At 43.5% G+C, this 24,730-nt stretch overlaps 1 protein-coding gene and 1 pseudogene across 2 annotated transcripts in view; one reads left to right on the top strand and one right to left on the bottom strand.

Moving 5' to 3' along the window:
• The window catches only part of SIL1 (SIL1 nucleotide exchange factor), a 238,163-nt gene that overhangs the window by 197,684 nt on the left and 15,749 nt on the right, over nucleotides 1-24,730 (bottom strand). The gene's annotated exons all lie outside the window — the stretch shown is intronic.
• LOC118997209 (60S ribosomal protein L15-like) lies at nucleotides 681-2,056 on the top strand (annotated as a pseudogene).

The raw sequence follows: 24,730 nt of genomic DNA on the forward strand, positions 1-24,730 counted from the left end.
AAAAGAGCCAGTAAACAGAATCTGGAGTTGGACAGTATTAATTACCCCTCACAGTGGCCTAATACCCCAGTAGATAACTTGAACAGGAAAGCAGCCTAAGATTCTAGACAGTCTTTGTGCCACCTCTTCCTGAGGGATACGCCTGCTCTCCTCTCCTCTCCTAGGTTTCATACACAACAAGTTCAAAGATAAGCTCATGTTCTTCCCCCACACTTCTAATCCTCTCAAGGTGCCTAGCTCTACTGCACAAATCAGAAACCCAGGAGCTCTCCTCAACACCTCCCTCCTTTCTCTCCAACCTGCCCTTCCACCCCCTGTCCATCCATCACCAACTACTGTCCATTTTATCTGCTAAACCCTTTCCTATTCACCTGCCCAAATTGCTATAAACCACCTGCAACCTCTCATGTGAGGGCAACCCAAGTGGACTTTCAATGATTCAAGAACCAAGCTGAGTAGCACAATGAGGAAACCAAAGGCATGCACACGGCTTTAATGAATCTCTTATAGTTCAGCCCAGGGCTTCTGGAATACCCAAAATCCAGCCTTCTAAATCCCTCTGAAACATTATCAATGAAAACCATTTTCTGTACTTAAGCAGCCCATTCCATCACAGTAGTAACTGCAGTGTGGGCTGCAAGGGGGTTTTGGTGCGTGGCACAAGTCCTCTAGAGATTCCGATGACTTGGGAGCCCACAACTGGACCTATGATTATGAGAATTAAATCCCAGGTGAGGCGAGCTTGGCTCCCCACAGTCCCACCTCATGGAGACCTACTATGGGGCAGGCCCTACTCAGGGGTATAGCCACTGAGTTGAAGAGCCTTCATCCCTACTCTGTCACCCTCCTCAACATGAAAGAAGCCATTTTCTTCCACCAAAACAGGTGGAAGAAGGCAGCTTTCAGAAGGATGAGGTTAGTCCTGATAGCTTAGAAGCCAATTTCACAAAATAAAGGACAAAATAGGTATCAAAGAAGGAGAGATCTGGCCATGCCTCTCAGCCTCAAATCAATGGAAACTTCCCTTCATTCCATTCCCTATCATTGGCCTGCAGACTAGCCCCAAAAGAATAAATGTATTGAATGGATAAAGAAATGAACAAATGGCAGGCTGAGGAGCTGGAGGGAAAGGGCAACAGGAGAGAAAAAAAGGACCTGCACAAAACCATCCATTCATTCATTCATATGCCTCCAAGCACCTACCTGTATTATGTACCTGTGCAAGGCGTTAAAAACACACAGGCAGGCACAAACCACTAAAGAGAAGAGGGGCAGAGCATAAAGGCACTCTTGCTCATCTCTCTGGAATGGTGTATTTTCAAATATAACTTTAAAAGTACTTCCTGGGTGGGAGAAAGGTTCTTCCATTCCATCTGGCCATAACCATCAAGTATGCCAAGGTTGGTGACCACAGGCACATCCAGGAGCAGTCCAGTGTAATGCACTCTCTTCTCAGGGTGCACTGCTGGCAGTAGTCTGTGCTTCACAGGGCTCCCCGCCCCACCCAACCTGACAAAGCACAGCATGGGATAGAAGGCCAAGCTAGATTATATCATATATCAGATTCATGTGCACTGTGTAGCTGCAAAAACCCTGTTCCTAAGACTGTAACCTACAGCAAGCCTGTCCATCATGGTGCTAACAAGCTAAAGTTTGCTCAAAGCCTTCAGTCTGTTGCCAACAGACGAGCTGGATGCCACTGTGGGGCTCTGAGAGTCTTGAATTCTTACTGGGTTGGTGAAGATTCCATGTACAGATTCTTTGAGGTTATGCTCATTGATCCATTCCATGAAGCTATCAGAAGGAATCCTGACACCCAGTGGATAACCTACCAGTCCACAAGCACAGGAAGATTCAAGGGCTGACATCTGCAAGCTGCAAGAGCTGTGGCCTGGGAAAGGGCCACAAACAAGTTCCATCACACAGTCAAAAAAATAAAAATAAAAGCACCTGCTGTTTTCCTGACATTAAAGCCATGCCTAATGGCACACTTGCAAATAAAAATTTCACTTTTTACTGTATCCAGTACTTTGGGGCCTTGAGGTTTCTTTTCTAAGGAAAAATCCATCATTCATCTCTTTGATTAAAAATTGATTTAAATTGGCTTTTGTTAGGTAGGTACAAGGGGAAAGCACACGGATTCACAGAGATAACCTGCCCAGCAACAGGGCTGTGATGAGCTCTGGTGACTGCACAGCTGGGTCTCAACTCACTGCCGACGAAAGAAAATTAAAAAGCTCACAATGTGGAGCTTAAGCTTCAGCCAAAAGGAATTATCTTCCCACAAGCATCTCTGTTGGATTTTTTGGTTAATGTAAAACATTTTCAAAAGGAAAGGAAAGGAAACCCCAAGGATATTTAACATCTAACTTAGAATTTCTATATTTTTCAAATTCCCTTGCAGGGAGAAAAGGCAAAGAAGTCTTTATTTCTCAATCCTACTTTTCAAAACTTTTCCCATTGATTTGACATTGTCATAAAAATTTTCAATTTGTTGAGAGCACAGAGCAGAAAAATGTGCAGTGGCTGAGGAGTTTTAAGCGGCTGTGAAAAGAATGAAGTGAGAACTAAAGTCCTGAAAACCATAAACCAGGCAACACAGCCTTGGGCTCTGGGTCTGAGATCAAACGCCAGGGCCTCAGGCCTGTGGCAGGCCACACTCTCCACCCACACTTCAGGCTCCAGCACTCGGCCAGTGTCTTAGAGCAAATGGGAGACTCTGCTGCAGTGTCAAAAGATCTTGGGGAAGAACATCAGCAAATGACCAGTATATACCTAGATTAAATATTAGAGGGCTTATTCTATAGCCAGAGCATGAATTTGCTCCTATCCTCCCCTGCTTGAAAACATTCAATGATTTTCCATAGCCCTTAAGATAAAGACCAAATTCCATACCCAGACCCTCCACCATCCATCCTAGACTGGCACCTTCAGCTGTATTTCTTTCTTCTCCCTGTCTATAAGTGCTTTATGGAACTTTGTTTCCAATGCCCTAAGACATCTTGACTCCCACTTTCAGGCCTTTACACATGTTGGCCTTTGCACATGTCCAACCCTCTGCTCAGAACTCTGTTTCCCCTCCACTTTATCAGGTAAATTCCTACTCGTCCTATAAGACACTTCCTCTAAGAGGCCCTTCCCACTAGTACCGATTAGGTACTACCACAGCACCTGTATTTCTCTGATTATAGCACTTAATTACACTTTCTTATATATAATAGTTGTCCAAAAGGGACTACATCCATTTTGCCCAGCTAGCTTGAAGCTTGACACAAAAAGCAATGTTTAGTAAATTCTTGAAGGATGGTTTAGATTATGTGTCAGGCTTCACTCCTTGGTTTTATCCTCAGCCACCCCCAAAGCCAATTATGCGCTCATCTCCCCTCTGCTCCACTCCTACGCCTCATACTTCGGTCTTACTGGGTGGCTCACCAAGATCTTAACCTCAGGCATGTTCACCATCAGTCTTCTGCTCCATGCTGAACACAGCATTAAGTAACTGAGACACAGAGATGACCAAGCCCCTCTCCCACTTTATAGTAAAACAAACGGCATGTAAACAAATAACTGCCACATGACCTGACATAGGTCATAATGCAGAAAGATACATGAGGTGTGGATAGTGAGAAAGTTAAACCACTCTTCCCAATGTTACCTTTACCCCAGTTATTCCAGGCTAACTGTTCTCTACCCTTTCTTATTTTTACAGACAAAAATCCCTCCAGTGCTCTTTCCCTGAATATCTAGCCCAGATCAGACTATTCTAAGCTGGGCTCCTCTTCAGTTCCACATTAATTCAAATCTTTCCTGGCTTCTTTCTCGACTTTTCAGTTCTTTTCCCAGGCATCTTACTCATATACATCCCTGCCTCTACCCTACCCTGAGCCAATGAGTCTAAACTACTATTTTTCCATCTCTTTCCTCAACTGTCTTAGGTGATCACATTTATGAAACACGTGTACTTACACAGAACATAACCAATAGGCTAAATTCCAAAATAAATAAATAAATAAATGCAGTATTAACCATTCTCAACACAGCCTATCTCCCCTACTCTCTCTTGCAGTTTCAAGAGCTAGGCCATCATTGCCCTCAAGAAGATACTCCCAATTCTGTTAGATGTCCAGGGAGATTTATAGCACCCTCCACCCACAAGCCCCAGTCACTTGACTGGGGCTTGACCCCCTGGCTTGCCTTCCAGTCTCTATGAATACTAAGTCCACTCTAACTAGCCACATATTCACTTAATCAGCATATACTGAGCAACTCTGTGAGCCAAGAACCATGTTCCCCACAGTGCCACACACAATATCCTATACCCAACATATACTTAACTTATGCCTATGACTCAATCTCTGATAAGAAAACCAGGTGAGTCCTGACTGGTGTGTCTCAGTGAATTGATCACTGGCCTACAAACCAGAGGATCAACAGTTTGATTCCCAGTCAGGGCTAGCAAGAAGCAACCACACATTGATGTTTCCCTTCCCTTCCCTTCTCTCTAAAAATAAATAAATAAAATCTTTTAAAAAGAAAAAGAAAACCAGGTAAGCCTCTCCTGAGCCTTGCTCAGGAATACTCCAGGNCTCAATCTCTGATAAGAAAACCAGGTGAGTCCTGACTGGTGTGTCTCAGTGAATTGATCACTGGCCTACAAACCAGAGGATCAATAGTTTGATTCCCAGTCAGGGCACATGCCTGGGTAGAGGGCTAGACCCCTAGTAACAGGCATGCAAGAAGCAACCACACATTGATGTTTCCCTTCCCTTCCCTTCTCTCTAAAAATAAATAAATAAAATCTTTTAAAAAGAAAAAGAAAACCAGGTAAGCCTCTCCTGAGCCTTGCTCAGGAATACTCCAGGATAAAAGAAATACTCTGAAATGTACCCAGATATCTGAGCACCCCCTGCCAAAACAAAAGCCTCTTATTCATCAAAGACCAGACTAGGGAAACAGTCACCCCAGCTAAGAAGATGCTGACACAGCTCTCCCATCGGTGTGCCAAGGAAGCAAGAGAAACCAGTGTTGTAAAATACCCTTTTAATCAAGTTACCTATCTTGGCTGGTATAGATTTAGGAAAAGATTTTCTCAAGTAACCAGTAGTAAATGGAGGGGAAGAACAGAAATTAATGAACATAGTAATTATCCCCCAAAGTTGCAAATCAGAATAATTCCTCACTAGAAGACAAGTATGAAAAACAATATTAAAATGCTTCAGGGATGTGTTCATGAAATATCAGGTAACAGAATAGATAAAATACATTTACAATACTTCGCTGGGGACATGTACCTTTTGGCTAATAGCTATCAGATACTAAATGCCTCTGTAAAAATAATACTCTTCCATGCTTCATTATGGAGTTACAATTATACATGGGAAGCAGCAACACAGCAAACTGCCTTGATTGGTAAATGGGAATAATTCCAGATTCCAAGCTTCTCCCTAAGTTTCTGGGCACAAGCGGGTATAAGCCAGGTTACACCCCCGTATTAGTCTGCTAGGGCTCCTAAAACAACATAGACTTGGTGGTTTAAACAACAAACATTCGTTTTCTCATAGTTTTAGAGGCCAGAAGTTCAAGATCAAGGTTCTGACCCATTTGGTTTCTAGTGAGAGTACTCTTCCTGGCTTATTCATAGATACCTTCTCCCTATGTACTCACATGGCCTTTCTTCAGTGTATGGGTACAGAACGTGGGACACTAATCTTATCAAATCAGGGTCCTACCCTTATTATCTCATTTAATCTTGATTATTTCCTTCCTCTAAATACCACTATATTAAGAGTTAGGTGTATAACATATAAAATTTTAGGGACACATTCAGATCTGAAGGGTGAGGCCTGTTCCCAAAGACCAGCCCATGCTGGAAAATGAAGGACTGGGTAAGAAGGTGGCCTTGGGAACACACCTGCTGACTGTGGGACGTAATCGCCAGAGGTCCTAGGGCTGTTGGGGGCCATGGTGGGTAGTATGAGGGATAAACTGCCTCAAGTCAAATAAACTAAGGAACTATTTCTCTCCCTTTGACAAAAGATAGCTGAATGACAATAATGGTAATATATAATATTTATGTATATAAATAATAATACCAAGTACTAGGCACAACTACACAGTTGACACTGTGTCAAATGTTTGTCATATAAGGTGTCATTTAAGCCTCATGGAAACAAGGTGTAGAAGATACAGTTACCATTTTTATTTTACAGATAAGGAAACAAACATATATTAGTGAAAATCACTTCCTAAAGTCATCCAGTATGGTAGCCAGAGTAAGAGGCCTCCAAAGATATCAGTCCTAATGCCTGGAATGTACAAAGGTTACCTTTTGGGGGAAAAAGATCTTAGCAGATGTGAGTAAGAGCCTTAAAATGATTATTCTGAATTATCTGGATAGGCTCTAAACACAATCACAGTGTCCTTATAAGAAAGAGACAGAGGAAGATTTGACACAAGTATACAAGAGTAGGTGATACGAAGACAGCGCAGAGAGATCTGACGATTTGAGGACGGCAAACCTGAAGAGTGGTGTGATGTAGCCACCACGAGGGAAAGACAGCACCCACCAGAAACTAGAAGAAGCAATGCACAGAGTCCGCCCTAGGACCTTTGGAGAAAATGTGGCCCTGCCAGCACCTCAATTGCAATTCAGTGATACTGACTTCAGACTTCTGGCCTCTAGAACTAAGAGAGAATACATTTCTGCTGTTTTAAGCCATCAAGATTGTGTTAATTTGTTACAGTAGTCACAGGAAACTCACAAATAGTGACAAAGCCAGGCTCTGCATCTGTGACTCCAGGCCTGTACTTTCGAGCCCTGTGCCTTCCTCTGTTTCTACACATAGCCTCCCCAAGACAGATCAGAGAGAGCACTCCGGTAGGTGATCCTGCCAAGGTTGGAAGTAAGCAGCACTGACAACCTATCTGCTGGAGTGCCCCAGACAAGCCTGTTTCCTCATCCCATATCACAGCAAAGCCACATCAGGGGCTGAACTAACGGCTTAAGTATTCTAATTATCAGGTAAGAAGAGAAATAACCCAGAGTCCAACATCTTGATGTGAAAGCAAACCAAACTGTTTAACAAAGGTTTTTACCTAATTTATTTGTATCAATACTACTGTTTTCCAAAACATCTACAGGCTCCTAAGTCCTGTGGCTCTGTACCACCCAGCCTTCAATTTACTCTTTCCCACACAGGCACATTTGGGGAGGAGCATCAGCCACAAGTAGTTCAGTCTCCTCTCTGACCCTTGTTCACCACTTGATGACTCCCCAGCAACAAAAGAGAAGGAGAAAGGCACGCACAGCCCCTCTCTCTGAGCCTTCAGGATTTGTTGATGTGAACAGGCTGGTGCAAAGGTGCCTCAAGTTAAACAACCCTGGAATTAATAAGCAGGCTAATAAACACATGGTCAGGGCAAAGGTACAGCTCCCAAAATGCTCTTTTTGAACCTATTCTGACAAGTATGGCTCAGCTTTGATTATTTATAACACTTCAAAGAGCAGGTGGTGAAACATGGCAGTACATTTTGCCAAAATAACAATGTCTTGGTAATGGAGGACGCTGTGGCTGCTATGGCTGTTCGATCTTGGCTAAGGAGCCAATAACCAGGTTGGGGTTTCTGGGAGAACCACCAGCTTGGTGGATTAGCAAAGAGGAAAACCTGGGACTTATTAACATAATAAAACAATAGGTAACTCAGTAGAGTACCCAGAGTTCTTCTATTTTTCTTTTTTGCTAGATGCTTTTTTTCTCCCCCTCATCCCTATATTGTCCTTCAAGGTTCTTCTAACAACTTCCTCCTTTCTCCCTTGCCAAGAAGGCTGTCTGATTTTCCATCAGTATCTCAAAATAACAATACTGCAAGATTTAAAGAGTATTTATTCCACGTATATCAGGCTCACAACAACCCTATGCCATAGGTACTACAGTTATCCCATTACAGATGAGGAAGCTAAGACTTGAGGGGTTAAGCCATTTTCCAAGTTCACAAGCTAACCAGCGGCAGAGACAGAATTAGAAAACAGATCTGACTCCAAAGCCCCAAGCTCTTCACTATTACATCAAACTACCTGCCTCCCAAATGAATTGGGAGCCTTACTACTGTCACCTAAAGACGCTAAGGAGACAAATCCACAAATCTTTGACTTGAGCCTCTCACTGCTCAGAAAGACTGGCAAAAATGCTCTAAGAACCATCCAGAAATTTTCTTTTTTGTTATTAGAGAAAATCATTTGTCAAATACAGTCAGTCCCACAGAATCCTTGAGGGAATGCAAATGGATCTACAAATGAAAGAAAACTTACCTCTTCCTCCAGATGAACCAAAACCCCTGGATTTAGCAATTCCTAAAGGCAGCCCACCTCTGCTTCCTCTACCTGCCCAGAGCCTCAGCAGGCTGTCGCCAAGATCCTCATGCCACACCAGGGAAATAATGGAGAATACCCAAATCTTGGGAAGGATTAAATCATCATCATCATCATCATCATCATCATGCAAAAAGGAAAGGAATAAGGAAGAAGAAAACAAAGCTCAAATTCCTATTATGTCAGCTGGTTCTGATTTTTTTAAGCTTCTCATTAAAGTATTCTGGCTCCAAATAAGTTTTCTTTGCTTAAGTCCTAATTATTGCCTCAGCTCTCTTCAAATGGGTCCCCAAAGATGTTGAAAAAAAAATGTAACTGAAAGAAAGGTCACTTGTTCCATGGGAACTTCAGGAAGACTCCCTGACATCTTGCTCTGAAATGCTATTTTATAACTTCATAGAATAATGAATTAATCATGGAAAGATTTCTCCATTTCCCTTGGCAACAGGGCTCACGGGGGCTAGACAGGCAAGGGAAAGAAAGATGGTACCAAAGACCAAAAAGTCCCCATTTCCTCATCCAGCAGCACATGCACAAAACAGGCTCCCAAATTCTGCCCAGATCACTAGGCCAGAACTGCCGACATCAGATTCCAAAGCTACAGGTCACTGCAGGTGACACTGTTCATTCTGACGGGGGAGAGGTCAGCAGGGTGCAGGAGATGAACTGGGGGCAAAAAAGAGGAAATAAAGAAGAAATGTAAATCATTACTTAGAACTAGAAGCCCTGCTGCTTCTTCTGCTAAGAACTATCAAGGAAGAACAGAATCAACTTTCTGGCAAGGTAACACCATATAAGGGGGTGTTAAAATATAGAAAAAGGAAAAAGATCAGAGGAGAGAAGAGTTTTATTTCATCAGGTTTGCAATTTGCTTAGCTGAAGCTCTCTGAGTAGCAAGTTTTTTAAGGTTTATTTTAAGAACTTTGAGGACTTTAGGGTGTTGGCGACTCACTAATTCTACCTTTTTCAAAGTTTCCTGAATTTTGATGTAATGAAGGGCATTTCCATTAAACAGAATGAATTCCTCTTAGAGAAGTGTCCGTTCCTTAGAAAATGAATGTGTTCATATTGGGGGGGGGGGGGGGCGCGGTGCGGTACGTAAGAGAAGAGAAACATTTGAGAGCTGTTTATTTAGGGCAGGGCTAAGAGGCCTGATTCTCCAAATTCTTGTGAACACAAAATTAGCAACTGTTTCTAAGGAAAAGAAAGGATTTAAGAAGAGAAAATCAATCTAAAACAAATTAAAAAGATGCAAGTTTACTTTTTAACCAAAAAAAAAAAAAAGGAAAAAACGTGTAGCCTGATTAGGCATCACAGAAATTTAGGCGAGCACCACCCCTGAAGGTTAACAGCATCTCTGGTTTGACAGTCAAAGTGGGAAGAGTGTATCAGTGCATTTTACCCGTTGCAAACACATTTATATAATCACAAAAAAACAAGTCTGGGGAGTAGAGGGTGAGGGAGGAGGAGATGAAGCCTAACATGTTACCTGCAACCCTGGCAGAAAGAAAGCTGTGAGATTCTGAAAGAAAACATTTCTTTGAACAAAAACCAGCAGAAACAATGCAAAGGCCAGGGAACAGAGCAAGTAAGAAAAGATTAAAGGAATAGAGAGGTCATATTTAGCTCAGAAAAGACTGAGAAGGGGAGGTGAAAGAAGTGAGAAGAGGCTTAATAATGATTTTTGAGTCCAGTGAAAGTAATTTGAGAGAGTCACTCACTTGTCTATCAAAAAGCTACCTTCTGGTATCAGAATCTTCAAATGCTTGTCTTGCTGGCTTACAGCTTTTAATAATATTCTTGCATAATAAAAGGTGTTGGGCCCTGCATAATTCTTGCATAATAAAAGGTGTTGGGCCCTGGCTGGTGTGGCTCAGTGGACTGAGTGCTGGCTTGCAAAACAAAGGGTCTCTAGTTCGATTCCCAGTCAGAGCACATGTCTGGGTTGCAGGCCAGGTCCCCAGTTGGTGCTTTGCAATAGGCAACCCCACACTGATGTTTATTTCCTCTCTTTCTCCCTCCCTTCCCTTCTCTAAAAAATAAATAAAATCTTTATTAAAAAATAAAGAAATAAAATCTTCTAAATAAATAAATAAATGAAATCTTTTTAAAAAAGGGGGCTGGGAAGACGGGGCTTCATTGTAAGTGGAAGTATAGATGTTAATTAAACATAAATTAAAGATTATTCCAGAGCAGCAATTTTCAACCTTTCTTCACTTCATGGCACACATAAACTATTAAAATTCTATAGCACACCAAAAAATATATTTTTTGCTATTATGACAAAAAGCAGGCATAATTTTGATTCAGTAACACCACATGGCTCTTGTTGTGTTGGCTGTTTTCATTTTTTTATTTGACAATCTAAAGGAAAAGAGGTCAGTGCCCCTAACTAAATAACCAGGAATTGCATGTTTTACAAATTCTTGTGGCACACTGGTTGAAAATTGCTGTCCCAGATGGATAGAGAACGGTCAGTAACTATAGCAAGATGAGACACTGACTTTACAAGTAGCAAGAACAACCAAATACCCTGAATTAGCCACAAAGCTAAGTCCATCAAAGAAGGAAAATAAGCAAAAGGGAGCACTGATAAGGAGGCTGTCCAATGTTCCTCATTTGACAGCTTTATAAATAGTGAAGAGTCAAGAATATCTAAGGTAGGTTAAGGTAACCATGTACTTAGAGAAGGAAAAGGAGAACACAGCTTTGAGTGGGAGAAAGGGAGCCTAGGAAATGAGTTGAGACCAGGATCTGTAGGGCTACAGGTCTCAAAAAAATACAGAAAGTTTTAAGGAATAAAGTCCAGCTCTGCTGGCTCAAACATCCTCTCCTGTTCATAATCATGCCTGGGATTTTATTCTCTAAATCCAGAACCAGGTTTTTGAGCACTAATAGTACTTAGGACCCAAACATCTACAAAGGTGGCCAGAGTCTGACTTCCTCCTTACTCCAGGGAGCTTGGAGCACTTCCTTCACAAAACAAAGAGAACAGATTGCCTAGACTTTCCAGGTGGGCACACCAGCAGCCCCCACCTACAACCCTTGCAACCTCCTAGGTTATGGGACCTCTGCAAGGGTCTCACTCATACCGCTAATATTTTCCTTAAAAACTAGACCAAAAAAGGGGACTTCCACCAAGATGGAGGCGGAGGTAGAAACACTGTGCCTTCTCCCACAACCAAGTTTGAATACAACAAAGGTTTAGTAAACAAAGACACAGTCAAAAAACAGAAAATTGAACTATACGGAAGTCCAACAACAATGAACCCTTCAACCAGGACCAGTAAGAGGGGTGGAGCCAGCAGCGAAGCAGCGTCGGGCAGGAAAGATCCCCTGACCCAGGCACGCAGGCAGCCAGGGTAGCAGCGTGGACCCAGTGAGGGTGCCCGGCAGGCTGACCGCGGTCACACATTCATGCACAGATAAACCAGCAGAGGAGTGAGCAGTGAGACAGACCACGCAGGCCCCAGCGGGCAGACCCAGTGAGTGCACAAGGCGGCAGGCTGACCGCGGTTGCACATTTGCGAGCACTGGGATGGTTCGTGTTCGGCCCCTGCAGCAGGAGGTGGCAGGGGGACCGCCATTGCTTTCTTTTGACCCCGCCCCCACATACAGGGTCAGAACCCAGCAACTGAGTTGCCCCACACTGGTGAACACCTAGGGCTCCGCTCCTCATTTGTAACAGGCAAAAACAGTCCAAAATATGGCTCAAGAAGAACTCAAAGCCCCAGAGCCAATAACTCTAAGTGAAAAAGAAATAGCGAACCTCTCAGATGCACAGTTCAAAACCATTGTGATCAGGATGCTCACAGAACTGGTTGATTTTAGCCACAAATTAGAGGAACATATGAAGGCCAAACTAATTGAAATGAAGGAAAATGCACAGGAAACCAACAGTGATGGAAAGGAAACTGGGACTCAAATCAATCCATTCTTGGACTCAACTCAAATCCACTCTTCCTTCTGGAGTGGACCAGAAGGAAAAATGAAACATCCAACCAGAAAAGAATGAAAAGACAAGAATTCAAAAAAATGAGGAGAGGCTTAGGAACCTCCAGAACATCTTTAAATGTTCCAACATCCAAATTATAGGGGTACCAGAAGGGGAAAAGAAACAGCCACAAGTGGAAAACTTATTTGAACAAATAATAAAGGAGAACTTCCCCAATCTGGCAAAGGAAACAGACTTCCAGGAAATCCAGGAAGCTCAGAGAGTCCCAAAGAAGTTGGACCCAAGAAGGAACACACCAAGGCACATCAGAATTACATTAGCCAAGACCAAAATGAAGGAGAGAATCCTAGAAGGAGCAAGAGACAAGGGGACAGTCACCTACAAAGGAGTACCCATCAGACTGTCAGCGGATTTCTCAAGAGACTTTACAGGCAAGAAGGGGCTGGAAAGAAGTATTCCAAGTCATGAAATCCAAAGACCTACAGCCAAGACAGCAAAGTTTTCATTTAGAATGGAAGGACAGATAAAGTGCTCCTCAGATAAGATCAAGTTCAAGGAGTTCATCATCACCAAGCCCTTATTATATGAAATGTTAAAGGGACTTATCTAAGAAAAAGAACATGAAAAATATGAACAGTGAAAGGACAGCAAACTCACAGTTATCAACAACCGCACCTAAAACAAAAGCAAACCAAGAGGACAGCTAGATCAGGAGTGGAACCATAGAAAAGAAGAACACATGGAGGGTTAGCAACAGGGGGGTGGGAGGAGGAGAAGTGGGGAGAAGGCACAGGAAATAGCATAGATGGTAGGTAGAAACTAGATAGGGGGGAGGGCGAGAATAGTGGGGGAAATATAGAATCTAAAGAACTTGAGACACGTGGTTATTAAAGGCGGAGAATGGTGGGAGAGGGGGTGTGCAGGGTGGAGGGGAATGAAGGGGGGAATAGAACAACTGTAATGGTATAATCAATAAAATATATTTTTTTTAAAAACTAGACCAAAAAGAAGCACTATCCAAGAAGCACAAACTGCCAAAAAAGAAGCACTACCCCCTCTGACCTCTCCATCTCCCACCCTGTTACTCACACACGATAAGTTGTTTCTATCTTGCCACTGTCAATGTGTCAATTCTTGTCCAATGCCCTTGTCTAAGAACTTAGGTAGTACTGAAAAAAGTACCAGTAGAAAATCAGAATAAGTTAAATTTGCCATGTCTTGGTGAGCTTTTGCATTTGTTTTGTTTTACTCCAACCAAATGCACTAAAGCTTACTTCATTATAAACAGAAAACCTAAAAATCTATACCCAAAACCTAACAACCATAAACTCCCCTTTCCAGTAACAAAATGCCAGAAAGAGAGCCATATAAAATGAAGCCAGGGAAAACCAGCCCTTCCTCAGAAGGTTCCAGTTAATATGGGGAGACTTTTAATAAGTAATGAAAAAGAAAGCCCTCTTGATTACATTTATTTAAAAAATAGCCCTAGCTGGTGTAGCTCAGTAGATTGAACGCGGGCCTGCGAACCACACGATCACGGTTCAATTCCCAGTCAGGGCACATGCCTGGGTTGCAGGCCAGTTCCCAGCGGGGGACTCACGGGAGGCAACCATACATTGATGTTTCTCTTCTTCTCTCCTTCCCTTCCTCTCTAAAGATAAAAAAATAAAATATAAAATAAAAAATAAAATAAAATAAAAAATAAAACAGTATGAACGTGAACACCTGTGCAATCCAGGTTCTGAGTAATAACAGAATTCATTCTTATTCCCAAACTCATTCATTCAACAAATGTTGTTTGCTCATCTACTATATGCCAGGCACTGTTCCTAGCATTAGGAATACAGCTACTCTCCTGGAATTAACATTGTGGGAAAACAAAGAGTCAACAAGAAGCAAACAAACAAGAAAAATAACAGATGGCTGTGTTAGGATGCCATGAGTAGTACTTTATACCAGAGGAAAGGAAGGAATTTAACAGGGTACAGTCAAGGGGGGGGGGGGGCAGAAAAGGATTTTGGATGGGATCCAGAGCTCAGGGTGTCCAGGAATATTAAGATGTCCTCACCCTCCCACCCAGGTTGTCAGCTGAGGGAAGGGACAAATGGAGCAGGGCCATTGAGAGCTGTTTTGCATAGCAAGGGTTTCACAGCTAACCTCTGGAATGGTCATTTAACATATCTATAACCTTTGACTGGGTTCATAGATATGTTAAATAGCTGTGGCCAAGTTTTGAGCCAGGGAGAGGGGAGTGGCTTCTACCCAGGATGTAACTGGGGGCTGGTCCCAGTTACAGCTCCTGCGTGAGAGCTTGGAGTTGACTGGCTCCACGCCATGGGGCTACACCTGCCCAGACTAGCGATGGCAGCCCAGTAAACTTGTAGTAATATGGGAGTCCTGGCAGGTGTAACCAATTGTGGGAGGAGTCAGAAATGGGGCTGCAAAGGAAGACTGGCATGGGGATTTAAGCCCAGACGAGGCAGCCATTGGAAAGAGAGCCATGTGGCTTTGGCAGAGTGAGGACCCCCTCTTGCTCAGGTGAAAGAGAACCACGCGCTTCACCAGAATGGGGACCTCTGCAGCCAGGTGAAGAAGAAAGCCACACACGTTTGGTCAGAGTGCTGACCCCTGCAGCTTTGGTAGAAGAAGCCCATGCGGCTTTGGGGTGCTCCCTTTGGCTGCGTGGCCTGGGAAGCAGGAGAGACTTTGCCTGGAAAAATGGGTATGGAGAACTCTTGCCCGTGGACTGTGAGAAGGTGCCACGTGACTTTGGATTAAGTCATCCTGCCTGGACGGTGACAAAGCTCACATGTGCCAGCAACCTGAAACATAGACATGTGCTTCTTTTCCTGAGATATGGTACCCCAAATTAGGGCAGGGGGAGAAGGAAGCGCTGTGGGCGTCTGTGGTTATCCTAAAGTACTTTGATATTTTTATGGGGACATTGGGTCACTACTTTAAGTCTGTATAGCTTTAAATAAACCTTTCCTTTTCACAAATCTCTGGCATTAAGAGATGTCTTTCCAATTGACAGCAGACAGACAAGCCCAGTAGGTATTAGTATACTGTCCTTGGGAGGGGCCCCTGTTGTTCTGGAGCAGTTTTTGGCATCCTCGGTGGGCCAAGTATTGCCCCTCCCCTTGGACCTCTGTTCGGTAACAGGAAGACATTTTCTCCTAAGTGACAGCAAAACCGAGACATGAATGACAACGAGCCAATCAAGAGAAGGTGAGGGAAGAGTATTCTAGGCAGAGGGTACAGTTGGAGCAAAGGCCCTCTGCGCAAAAAGTGGAAAGGTTACTGTGGCCAGAATGTTGAAGGTGCAGGGCAGAATGTAGGAAATGCAGCTGCCAAGGCAGGCGAGCAGGGATCTACTCACGAAGGGCCTGTAACCAGGGTAGGGCGGGTATAATTATGTGCTATTGAGTCAGCTCTGAGGTTACCCTATGAATGAGTGGTGTCCACAATGTGCTGTCCTCAACAGCCCTACTCAGCTCCTGTAGACAAATGGATTGACTCCATAAAGAAGCCATATTTGGTTCTCCTCTTGTCCTGCTGCCTTCTATTTTTCTCAGCCTTCTTGTCTTTTCCAAAGGACCTGCCTTCTCAGAATGTATCCAAAGTAGGACAGTTTCAGATTTGTCACTTTTGCCTCCAGCAACGTCTCAGGCCTAATTTGCTCTAGGACCCACCTGTTTGTCTTTCAGGCAGTTCAGAGTATCTGAAGGAGAGCTCTCCTTCATACTGTATTTCAGATTAATCCATTTTTTTATATCAGCCTTCTTCACTGTCCAACTTTCGTATCCATACATAGTAACCAGGAAGGCAACAGGTGATCTTAGCCTTGGTCTCTAACAGTCATTTTTGCTCTTGATCTTTTCTAATTCTTCCATTGCTGCCCTTCTGTGTCTTAACCTTCTGACTTCTTGGCTGTGGTCTCCATTTGAATTGATGACTGAACCAAGGTGAGCAAAATCTTTAACAATTATCTTCACTGTCTATGTTAAAGTTGTGTATTTCTTCAGTAAGTCATGGTTTTTGTCTTTTTGATGTTCAAATGCAGACTTTGCTTTGGCACTTTCTTCTTCCACTTTCATCAGAAGCCATTTCAAATCACTACTTTCTACCAGTAAGATGGTATCATCTACATATCTTAAGTGATTGATATTTCTTCTGCCAATCTTCATCCCTCCTTCCTCTGAATCTAGCCCAGTTTTTTACATATGTTCTGCGTGCAATGCAACCCTTGTCTGATACCTTTGCCCATGAGAAACCATGCAGGCTCTCCATATTCTGTCCTGACGGTGGCTTCCTGTCCACCATACAGGTTACATATCAGGACAATCAGGTGCTTCGGCTTGCCCATTTCTTTCAGAGCAATCTATAGTGTTTCATGATCCACAGGAGTGAGGACTTTATTCTAAGCATGATGCTAAGCCAGCAGAGGGTGTGAGGAAGAGGAGTGACATACTCCTCATCATTGACGGAAGTTGACAATGATTCCAAGATGCAGACTAACATTTAAAAAGTTTATCTGGCCACATAAGTTTATAAGAGAAATGCTTAACTGCTTTTCAATCTATCAGTTATTCAATATGGACTATGGGAAAAGCACTATGCTAAGTGTTTTACATACATTATTTCATTCAATCTTCAACCAACACTACAAGTAGATAGATTATTATCATTCCCATTTTACAGACGAGGACACCAAAGACAATAAAGGAGGGGAAGTGACTTTCCCAAGGCCACACAGAATGTATGTGGCAAAGCCAAACATGAAATCCAGGTTAGCCTGACTTGAAAGAGCCAGAGTTCCCAGCCATTTTGTTCAAATAACTCCACTCCTTCCCTGACAGGGAAAACAGACAACAGTGCTTCTTGGTTACCACCGAAGCCTTCTGACTATTGTTTTCCCTCTGACTCAGTTTCTCATTTTCCCCAGTGAGGGACATAGTTTGGGGCCTGACTCCAAATACTCTCCCCAGGAACCTTCCCTAACAAGCCAAATTCAATCTCACTGTTCCATGCCCTTGGCCAGTCTTTCTCAGCACCTATGGTTCCATCTGTGGCTTCTCTCCCAGATAGGGTTTAAATTCTTTGAAGCCATGATAATCCTCAGAATATACTGAGCACCTACTATGTGCCAAACACACGAATATGCATATTTCATCCTAACTGCCCAGGAAATGAACATCAATACAACCTTATTCAGATGAGGAAATTGAGTCACAGAAGCAACAGGACAAGGTCAAGAAGCTAACAATGAGCACAGGTGGAATTCCATTCCTTCCTACAGTGCACAGAACACACAGCTCACTAAATGGGGAGTGAATGAAGAGACACATAAACTCACCACAGCAACCCTCACTCCATAAATGGGGAAGAAAGCACAGGCACAGGTCAAGGCCTACACACCCAGCTCTAGACACTCTCCAGGGGTGTCTGGCCCACGGGCTGCACACGGCCCAGGATGGCTATGTATGTGACCCAACACAAAATTGTAAATTCACTTTAAACCTTTTTTCCTTTGCTTATCAGTTTTCATTAGTGTTTGTGTATCTAATGTGTGGCCCAGAAATGCCAAAAGGTTGGACACCCCTGCTCTACACAAATATGTCCTCTCATGTTCTCAGGCAATACAGGCACCAATTCAGAGACAATTAAGGGCTTTGTCTTTTCTTCCCTAACACATCAACCCCACCAAAGAATCAAATTAACCTTCCCCAACACCTCCACAAAACACAAGTCATTCTCCCCACCGCCCTAAGACCACTGGGAAGTATTTTATTTGAATAACTAGGTACTAAACAAACCTTTACAGAAAATACAAAATAGTTTATTTTTCATGGTCTCTTTTATGTCAATTATCCTACATGGCATTTTACAAAAGAAAAGTAACAGCAAAAATAGAACTTTTTTTTAAAAGAATAAGAGGATCCAGAGATGTCTGCTACCAGAAATGGGAGACTCATGAGGTAGCACAGAGAGAAGGCTGTTCCAGATGGTGCAGTCCTAACAGAATTAGGGCTACTCCACTGAGAACTGACCACCCTCCACCTCCAAGCAGGGAACAAACAGGAATCAGGGCACGCTAGGAGCCAGGGATAAGGAGGCTGGAGGAAGAGATCAAGTCAACAGTGGACATTTGATCTGGATCCCTTCTAGGAGACTCCCTAAGGTATATCCCCTTGTTCTGCTGAAGCATGACCAACCACACAGAAGAAGACAAATAACAGAAAAGGTGACCACAAGACTAAGCATCTCAAGGCCAGGACCACATCTTGATACTATCCCCAGCACGGAGCCCAGCACATAGTAGACACATTAAAAGTTAGTAGCCAAATACTATAACAATCATGAACGCTTTTTATTCAGTAATCACCCTGCAAAGGAACCTGAGCTCCTTCCTGTATTCTCACTGATACTTACCAATAACCCTATGAGATTGAAGTATTATTCCCCAGCCCTGGCTGGTGTGGCTCAGTGGTTGACTGCAAACCGAGAAGTCAATAGTTTGATTCCCAGTCAGGGCACATGCCTGGGTTGCGAGGCAGCTCCCCAATTGGGGGTGCAGGAGAGGCAACAGATTGCCTGTTTCTCTCCCTCTCTTCCTCCCTCCCTCCCTTCCCCTTTCTCTTAAGATAAATAAATAAGTAAAAATCTTTTTTAAAAAATTATTATTCCCCAGTTAAAACTAAGAAAGCTGTAAGTCACGAAAGTAACGTCCAATGTCACACAGCTTATAAGTGGTGAAGATAAGACTGCAACTATAGTCTGCCCCAAGTCCAAAGGACATGCCACGCTCCTAACCACTGTGCAACACAGCCTTGCAGCTTAGTGAGTGAAGAGAACAATGGGCAAGGCCACTGTACCACTAAGGAAGAACTCTGGTCTAGGGCCTGGAACCACCAGCCATGCACTTAACACTTGGTCTGACAGAAAGCGACTCTGATCCAGGTTTCTTTATGCCACAGGCCTCTCCTGTACTTCAGTCTTCCTGACTACACAGTGGGAAGAATAACTACAGCCCATTTCCAGCCCTCCACACATTGGCTGCTGCCAAAAAGAGAACATATGCACACCTACATCACCCCATCACAATGGCAAATCACAGGTGCTAGCTTTGTCAACTTGGCACATTGTATGTCAAGTAGCTGCTCATATCAGTGGCTTAAGTGGTCCAAGGTGAAAGAGTAGTCCTCATCCAGCAGGACAGCCAACAGAGGAACAGTGAGACAACAGATTACAAAGGGCTCTATAGCTGTCAGTTATTAACAAGTGACAGGCCTAAAACCTCCAGGCCTTTTTCTGGAAAAGTGAGAAGGTATCAAAAGCCAAGCACCCTGAGCCACATCTTCAAGTGGCCAGGTGGCCCCAACAACTGCCCATGGTCACTGAGAGAGGACCTGATGCAAGAGGAAAAGGCAACATTTCAGGGAGTTGGTCTCAAGGTTACCATTTAGCTGACTGAAGGAAAACAAGCAACCTATGACAATAATGTCTCTTTTCTGATCTTCATTTACTCCCTCATCAAAATCCACACCTGACAGAGTGATCTATTCATACTGCAAATGTAATCATCTCGCCACCACAACCACCAGTAACCGCTCCCCAGGTAAATACGAATGCCTTGCCGCCGCTCACCTGGCTGCCCTTGCTAACCCCGCCAGCCTCAACTTGTATCCATCTCTTCTCTCTGGGCTCCGGCCACATATCCTTTCAGTGTCTCGTAGTCAGGCTTCTTCGTCCCCCAGGACCTACCCCAGAGCCTTTCTAAGTACTGGGCCCTCAGGCTGAAATGCATGTCGAGTTGCTTAGTAAACACCTGTTTATTCTGCATAATTTAACTCAAACATTATTCCTCAAGGAAACCTTTCCTAATGACCTCTCAACCCAGAACCAAGTCAAATCTCTGTCAAATGTTCCCCTATTACCACATTCCTTTTTTTCCTTCATATAAAATCATATATTACATATAAGTACATAGAAAGACATACCTGTCAGTTACCAGAATATGAATGACCACATTCCTTTTTTCAATGCATTTATTACTATTGTAATTTTCTATGTGTGTGTGATTATAATTTGATTAATGTCTATGTTCATTAATATATCTTGAGCAGGTATTATATCTGACTTAGTCACAACAATATCTCTGGGCATATCTTAGTGTCTGGAATGTAACAGTTGCTGTATATATGTTTGTTCACTGGAAGAACAAAATTTCAGAGAGAAGGGAAATGAAGCTCTGTCAAATCAAATGGTTCTGCTTAGGGAAGGTGTTCACCCCTTGTGGGACATCAGGCCAAATTATTCTTTCCCCTTCCTTCTTCATCTTTCCCAAATTTCTGACAGAAGTTACCTTCTATGTCCAGTCATTCTTCATGCTGATGGTAGCCATAGTGATAAGATGGCCTGGAGCCAAAAATAGTCTAAAAAGATCACCTTGTGTGAGTGCTCCAGGTTTCCAAAATAAAAGTCCACAGCAAAGGCCAGCCCGATAGAAACACTTAAACCTTTACTCAGTAAAGAGGCTGAGCCGAACAACTAGCAGTCTCTGAAAAAGCAAGTACTTCCCAGGGCAGGCAGTGCCCCCAAGTGAACCACCCAAATGAAAAGGGACAGGGAAGCAAGGACGCAAGGGACTGAGGCAGAAGTACATATGCCATTCCCTGAGGAGATTTTAAAACGTACCTTTTATTCCTTGGATAAGGCAGAGAGGTGCCCAAACATTAAATATCAAAGTCTCCCCTGATGAGGCAGCTTCAGAGGAGATCTAGGATCAGGGCTCAGAAAAGCAACACTACGGCCTAAATAAGCTCACATAAAACTCTAATTGAAGCCATAATTCCCTACAGAAGAAGGAGGGTCTCATCCTTGCCCTTTTACTACTCAGGGTAGGCAGCAGGGGGTAGGATGGGTGAAGCAGAAGCATTTACTGAGCTCTATTTAGTGGCAGGTATAGTGACTGGTATTATAGAGACAGGATTGTTAGTGAAAAACAAATAAGATATAGATGAGCACAAAAATGCAGTCAGGCAGCCAAGGCTCAGCAAGCTTAAACAATCTGTCTGACTGCTAGTGAATGGCGAGGTCAGGAGCATACCCAAGTCTGCCTGAATCCAAAGACTCTCTTCTCCTACCCCAGTGCTGCCCTTGTGTCATCTCAGAGCAGCTCTGCTCCGCCCCACTTCATTACCACCTTCCTAACCAGAATGCAAATGCAGCTCTGGCAAACTCTTGGGTGAGGGACAAGCTCTATTCCATGAGCACAGCCCACCACAACCAGTATGTACAGAACTGACGCATGCCAGGTGTGGAGCTCAGCTCACAGCTGTGGAGCTCATCATCTGTAGCTATGGGGATGAGGCTGAATTTTCTGAAAATCCCAAATGGATCCACAGAGATGAAGTCCACCTTTCCCAGAACCCACTACTGCTGGATGGTGGAACAACCCAGAACACCTTAAACCAAAGAACAGTGTGTGCTCAATCACACATGAGAGAGAGAGTACCTGCAGGATAGACAAGCCCAGCTAGTCTCCATAACTCCTCTAGCTATGCAGAGAGTAGCAATTCCATACCTGAATTATCCACATCTACACAGCATCTCCTGCAAGGTTAAGCATTCATTGTGTGGTATTTCAAGGTTAACCCTTCCCTCTGCACTCATTTCAGGATGTGCCTGTTATCAAAAACCATGCCAGCTGATTATTATGGTAAGTACAATATTATGCCATTATAATAACATTATTGCACTTTCTTCCTGTACTTGACATATGTTGGTTGATAGATTTAACTCATACATAAGTAGTAGTGCTCCCTCCTTTCTTTTTTTTTTATTAATTTATTTATCTTTAGAGGGGAAGGAAAGGAGAGAAGGAGAGAAACATCAATGTATGGTTGCCTCTTGTGAGTCGCCTGCTGGGAACTGGCCTGCAACCCAGGCATGCGCCCTGACTGGGAATCGAACCGTGATCGTGTGGTTCACAGGCCTGCGTTCAATCCACCGAGCCACACCAGCCAGGCACTGAGCCACACCAGCCAGGCTCTCTCCTTTCAACCAAACCTCTAGTGTGACTCCTAAAACTAAATCTAGTTGTAGCAAATGCCTAGCCCCACAGCAGGAGGAAACGTGGCTTATCTGGGCTCAGCCATCATGCTTTCAGTGGTCACAGTGCCAGAAACAGAGACTCATCTAGGTCCCTAATTGTTGACACACTCCCCTGCTCCTGGGAAGATGACAGAATCTGGGGAAAACACCAACCAGCAAGTACTCTATTGCTGAACACACCAACAAGCCTCGTACTGCAGAGGGACAAGCAGTACCAAACCACAATGCCACACACCACAGCAAGAGAAGAGGAAAATGCATCTCTCCACTGGGAGTTCTCAAATAAATGGTTCCCAGAGAACTAGTCTGCTTCCCCACACATACCTCTTGGCAACTGCTAGTAAAACTGGCAAAAGGGAGGGGAAGAGGGAGAGGAGGGCAGTCTTCGGGCCATTATTCTGAAGCTGAGAAATCCATCAACCTGGCTGTGGAGGCTTCTTTATCCAGGGCCCACAAAGGGCCAGAAACAAGTTCCACTTCCTGTCATTCAAAGCACAGAATCTGCCTGTCACACTATTTATGGCAAACAAGGTCTGCCTGAATCACACACAAACCTTATTAAAAGGCAACCCTTAGCAACCCTAGTGAGGCTACATTAAAAACACACATGATAAAATAAACACCAGGAGACCGCGCTTGGCCTACTTTGTTCTCTACCCTGTTAATACACAGGGCTTTTTTTTTTGGCAGAATGAGGGTGGAAGGTTATTTGAATTTAAATTACCAGTGAACACTGTAATCTGTGTTTAAGGAGAAAAAAAACATTCAAGAATGCCAAGAGCAGCCCTGGCTGTTGTGGTTCAGTGGACTGAGTGTCAGCCTTCAAACCAAAGGGTCAATGGTTCAATTCCCAGTTGGGGTACATGCCTGGGTTGAGGCCAGGTCCCCAGTAAGGGGAAGTGCAAGAGGCAACCAAACATGGATGTTTCCCTTTCTCCTTCCCCTCTCTCTGAAAATAAATTTTTTTTAAAAAAAAGAGTGCCAAGTGCAGGCCCTTGGAACATGTGTGGCCTAGGCAGTAGGAGTCCCTGGGCTTCCTCCTTCAGCCTCAGCCCACTGCTGTCATCACTTGATAGGAGGCAAGCCAGCAGGCAAGACCCAGGCAGCACAAAGGATCACGGTCCCCTAGATGTAGGGAGAAGATTGCCTTCTCAGAAGGAAATTAGCATGAAGCAACAAAGAATGAACAAGAACAGTCATCCACAGAAGCAACCCATCTAAGGAGGGGACTTGGAGATGTGTTACTGAGGGCAGGGACCATATCTGTCTTGCTCACCATGATATGCCCATGGCCAAGCAGCACTTCATACATAGTGAGTGCTCAGCAAAGAATTGTAGGTTGAATGGTAACCAGAAAGACTCCTTATGTTGGAAAGGATTAATGAGAGCTAGAATCTGCAAAGAATACATAAAAGGGAACCTAGAAAATAAAAATGATTCTCAAATGCATTCCTGGTGCTCTAATAGACTGAGAAATGTGTATTGGTGCTTTTTGGTCTTTTTAATTAAGCTTACTGCGGTGACACTGGTTCACAAAACCATACAGGTTTCAAGCGTACAACTCAACAAAAAGTCAGCTACATGCTGCATCAGGCACCCCTTGCCTCAAGCAATGTCTCTTCCCATCCCCATTCTCCCTCTTTGCCCACTTCCACCTATCCTCCACCCCCCTATGTCTGTGTCTACATGTTTTTTATATATTTTTTCTTAATCCCTTCACCTTCTTTCATCCAACCCCCAGCCCCACTTCTTTCTGACAGCTGTTAGTTTGGCACAGGTATCCAAGCCTGTTTCTATTTTGTCAGTTTATTTTGTACATTAGAGTCCACACATAAGTGAGATCATATGATAAGTCTTTCTCTGACTGGCTTATTTCACTTAGAATAATAATCTCCATGTCCATCCACACTGTCACAAAAGATAAGAGTCCCCCCCACCTTTTCTTTTATGGCCAAGTCCACTGAGTAAATATACCACAGCTTTTTTATCCATTCAAATACTGATGGACACTTGGGCTTTTTCCAGATCTTGGCTATTGTAAATAACACGACAATGAACACAGGGGTACATATGTTCTTTTGAATTAGTGTTTTGGGCTTCTTTGGATCTATTCCTAGAAGTGGAATTGCTGGGTCATAAGGCAGTTCCATTTTTAATTTTTTGAGGAAACACCATACTGTTTTCCACAGAGGCTGTACCAGACTGCATTCCCACCAACAGTGCCCTAGGGTTTCCTTTCTTCCACATCCTTACCAGCATTTGTTGTTTGTTGATTTATTGATCGTAGCCAT

This window comes from Sturnira hondurensis, unplaced genomic scaffold (assembly GCF_014824575.4).
Source record: "Sturnira hondurensis isolate 20B ecotype Veracruz unplaced genomic scaffold, ASM1482457v3 Scaffold0001120, whole genome shotgun sequence".
In the NCBI taxonomy this organism is placed as follows: Eukaryota; Metazoa; Chordata; class Mammalia; order Chiroptera; family Phyllostomidae; genus Sturnira; species Sturnira hondurensis.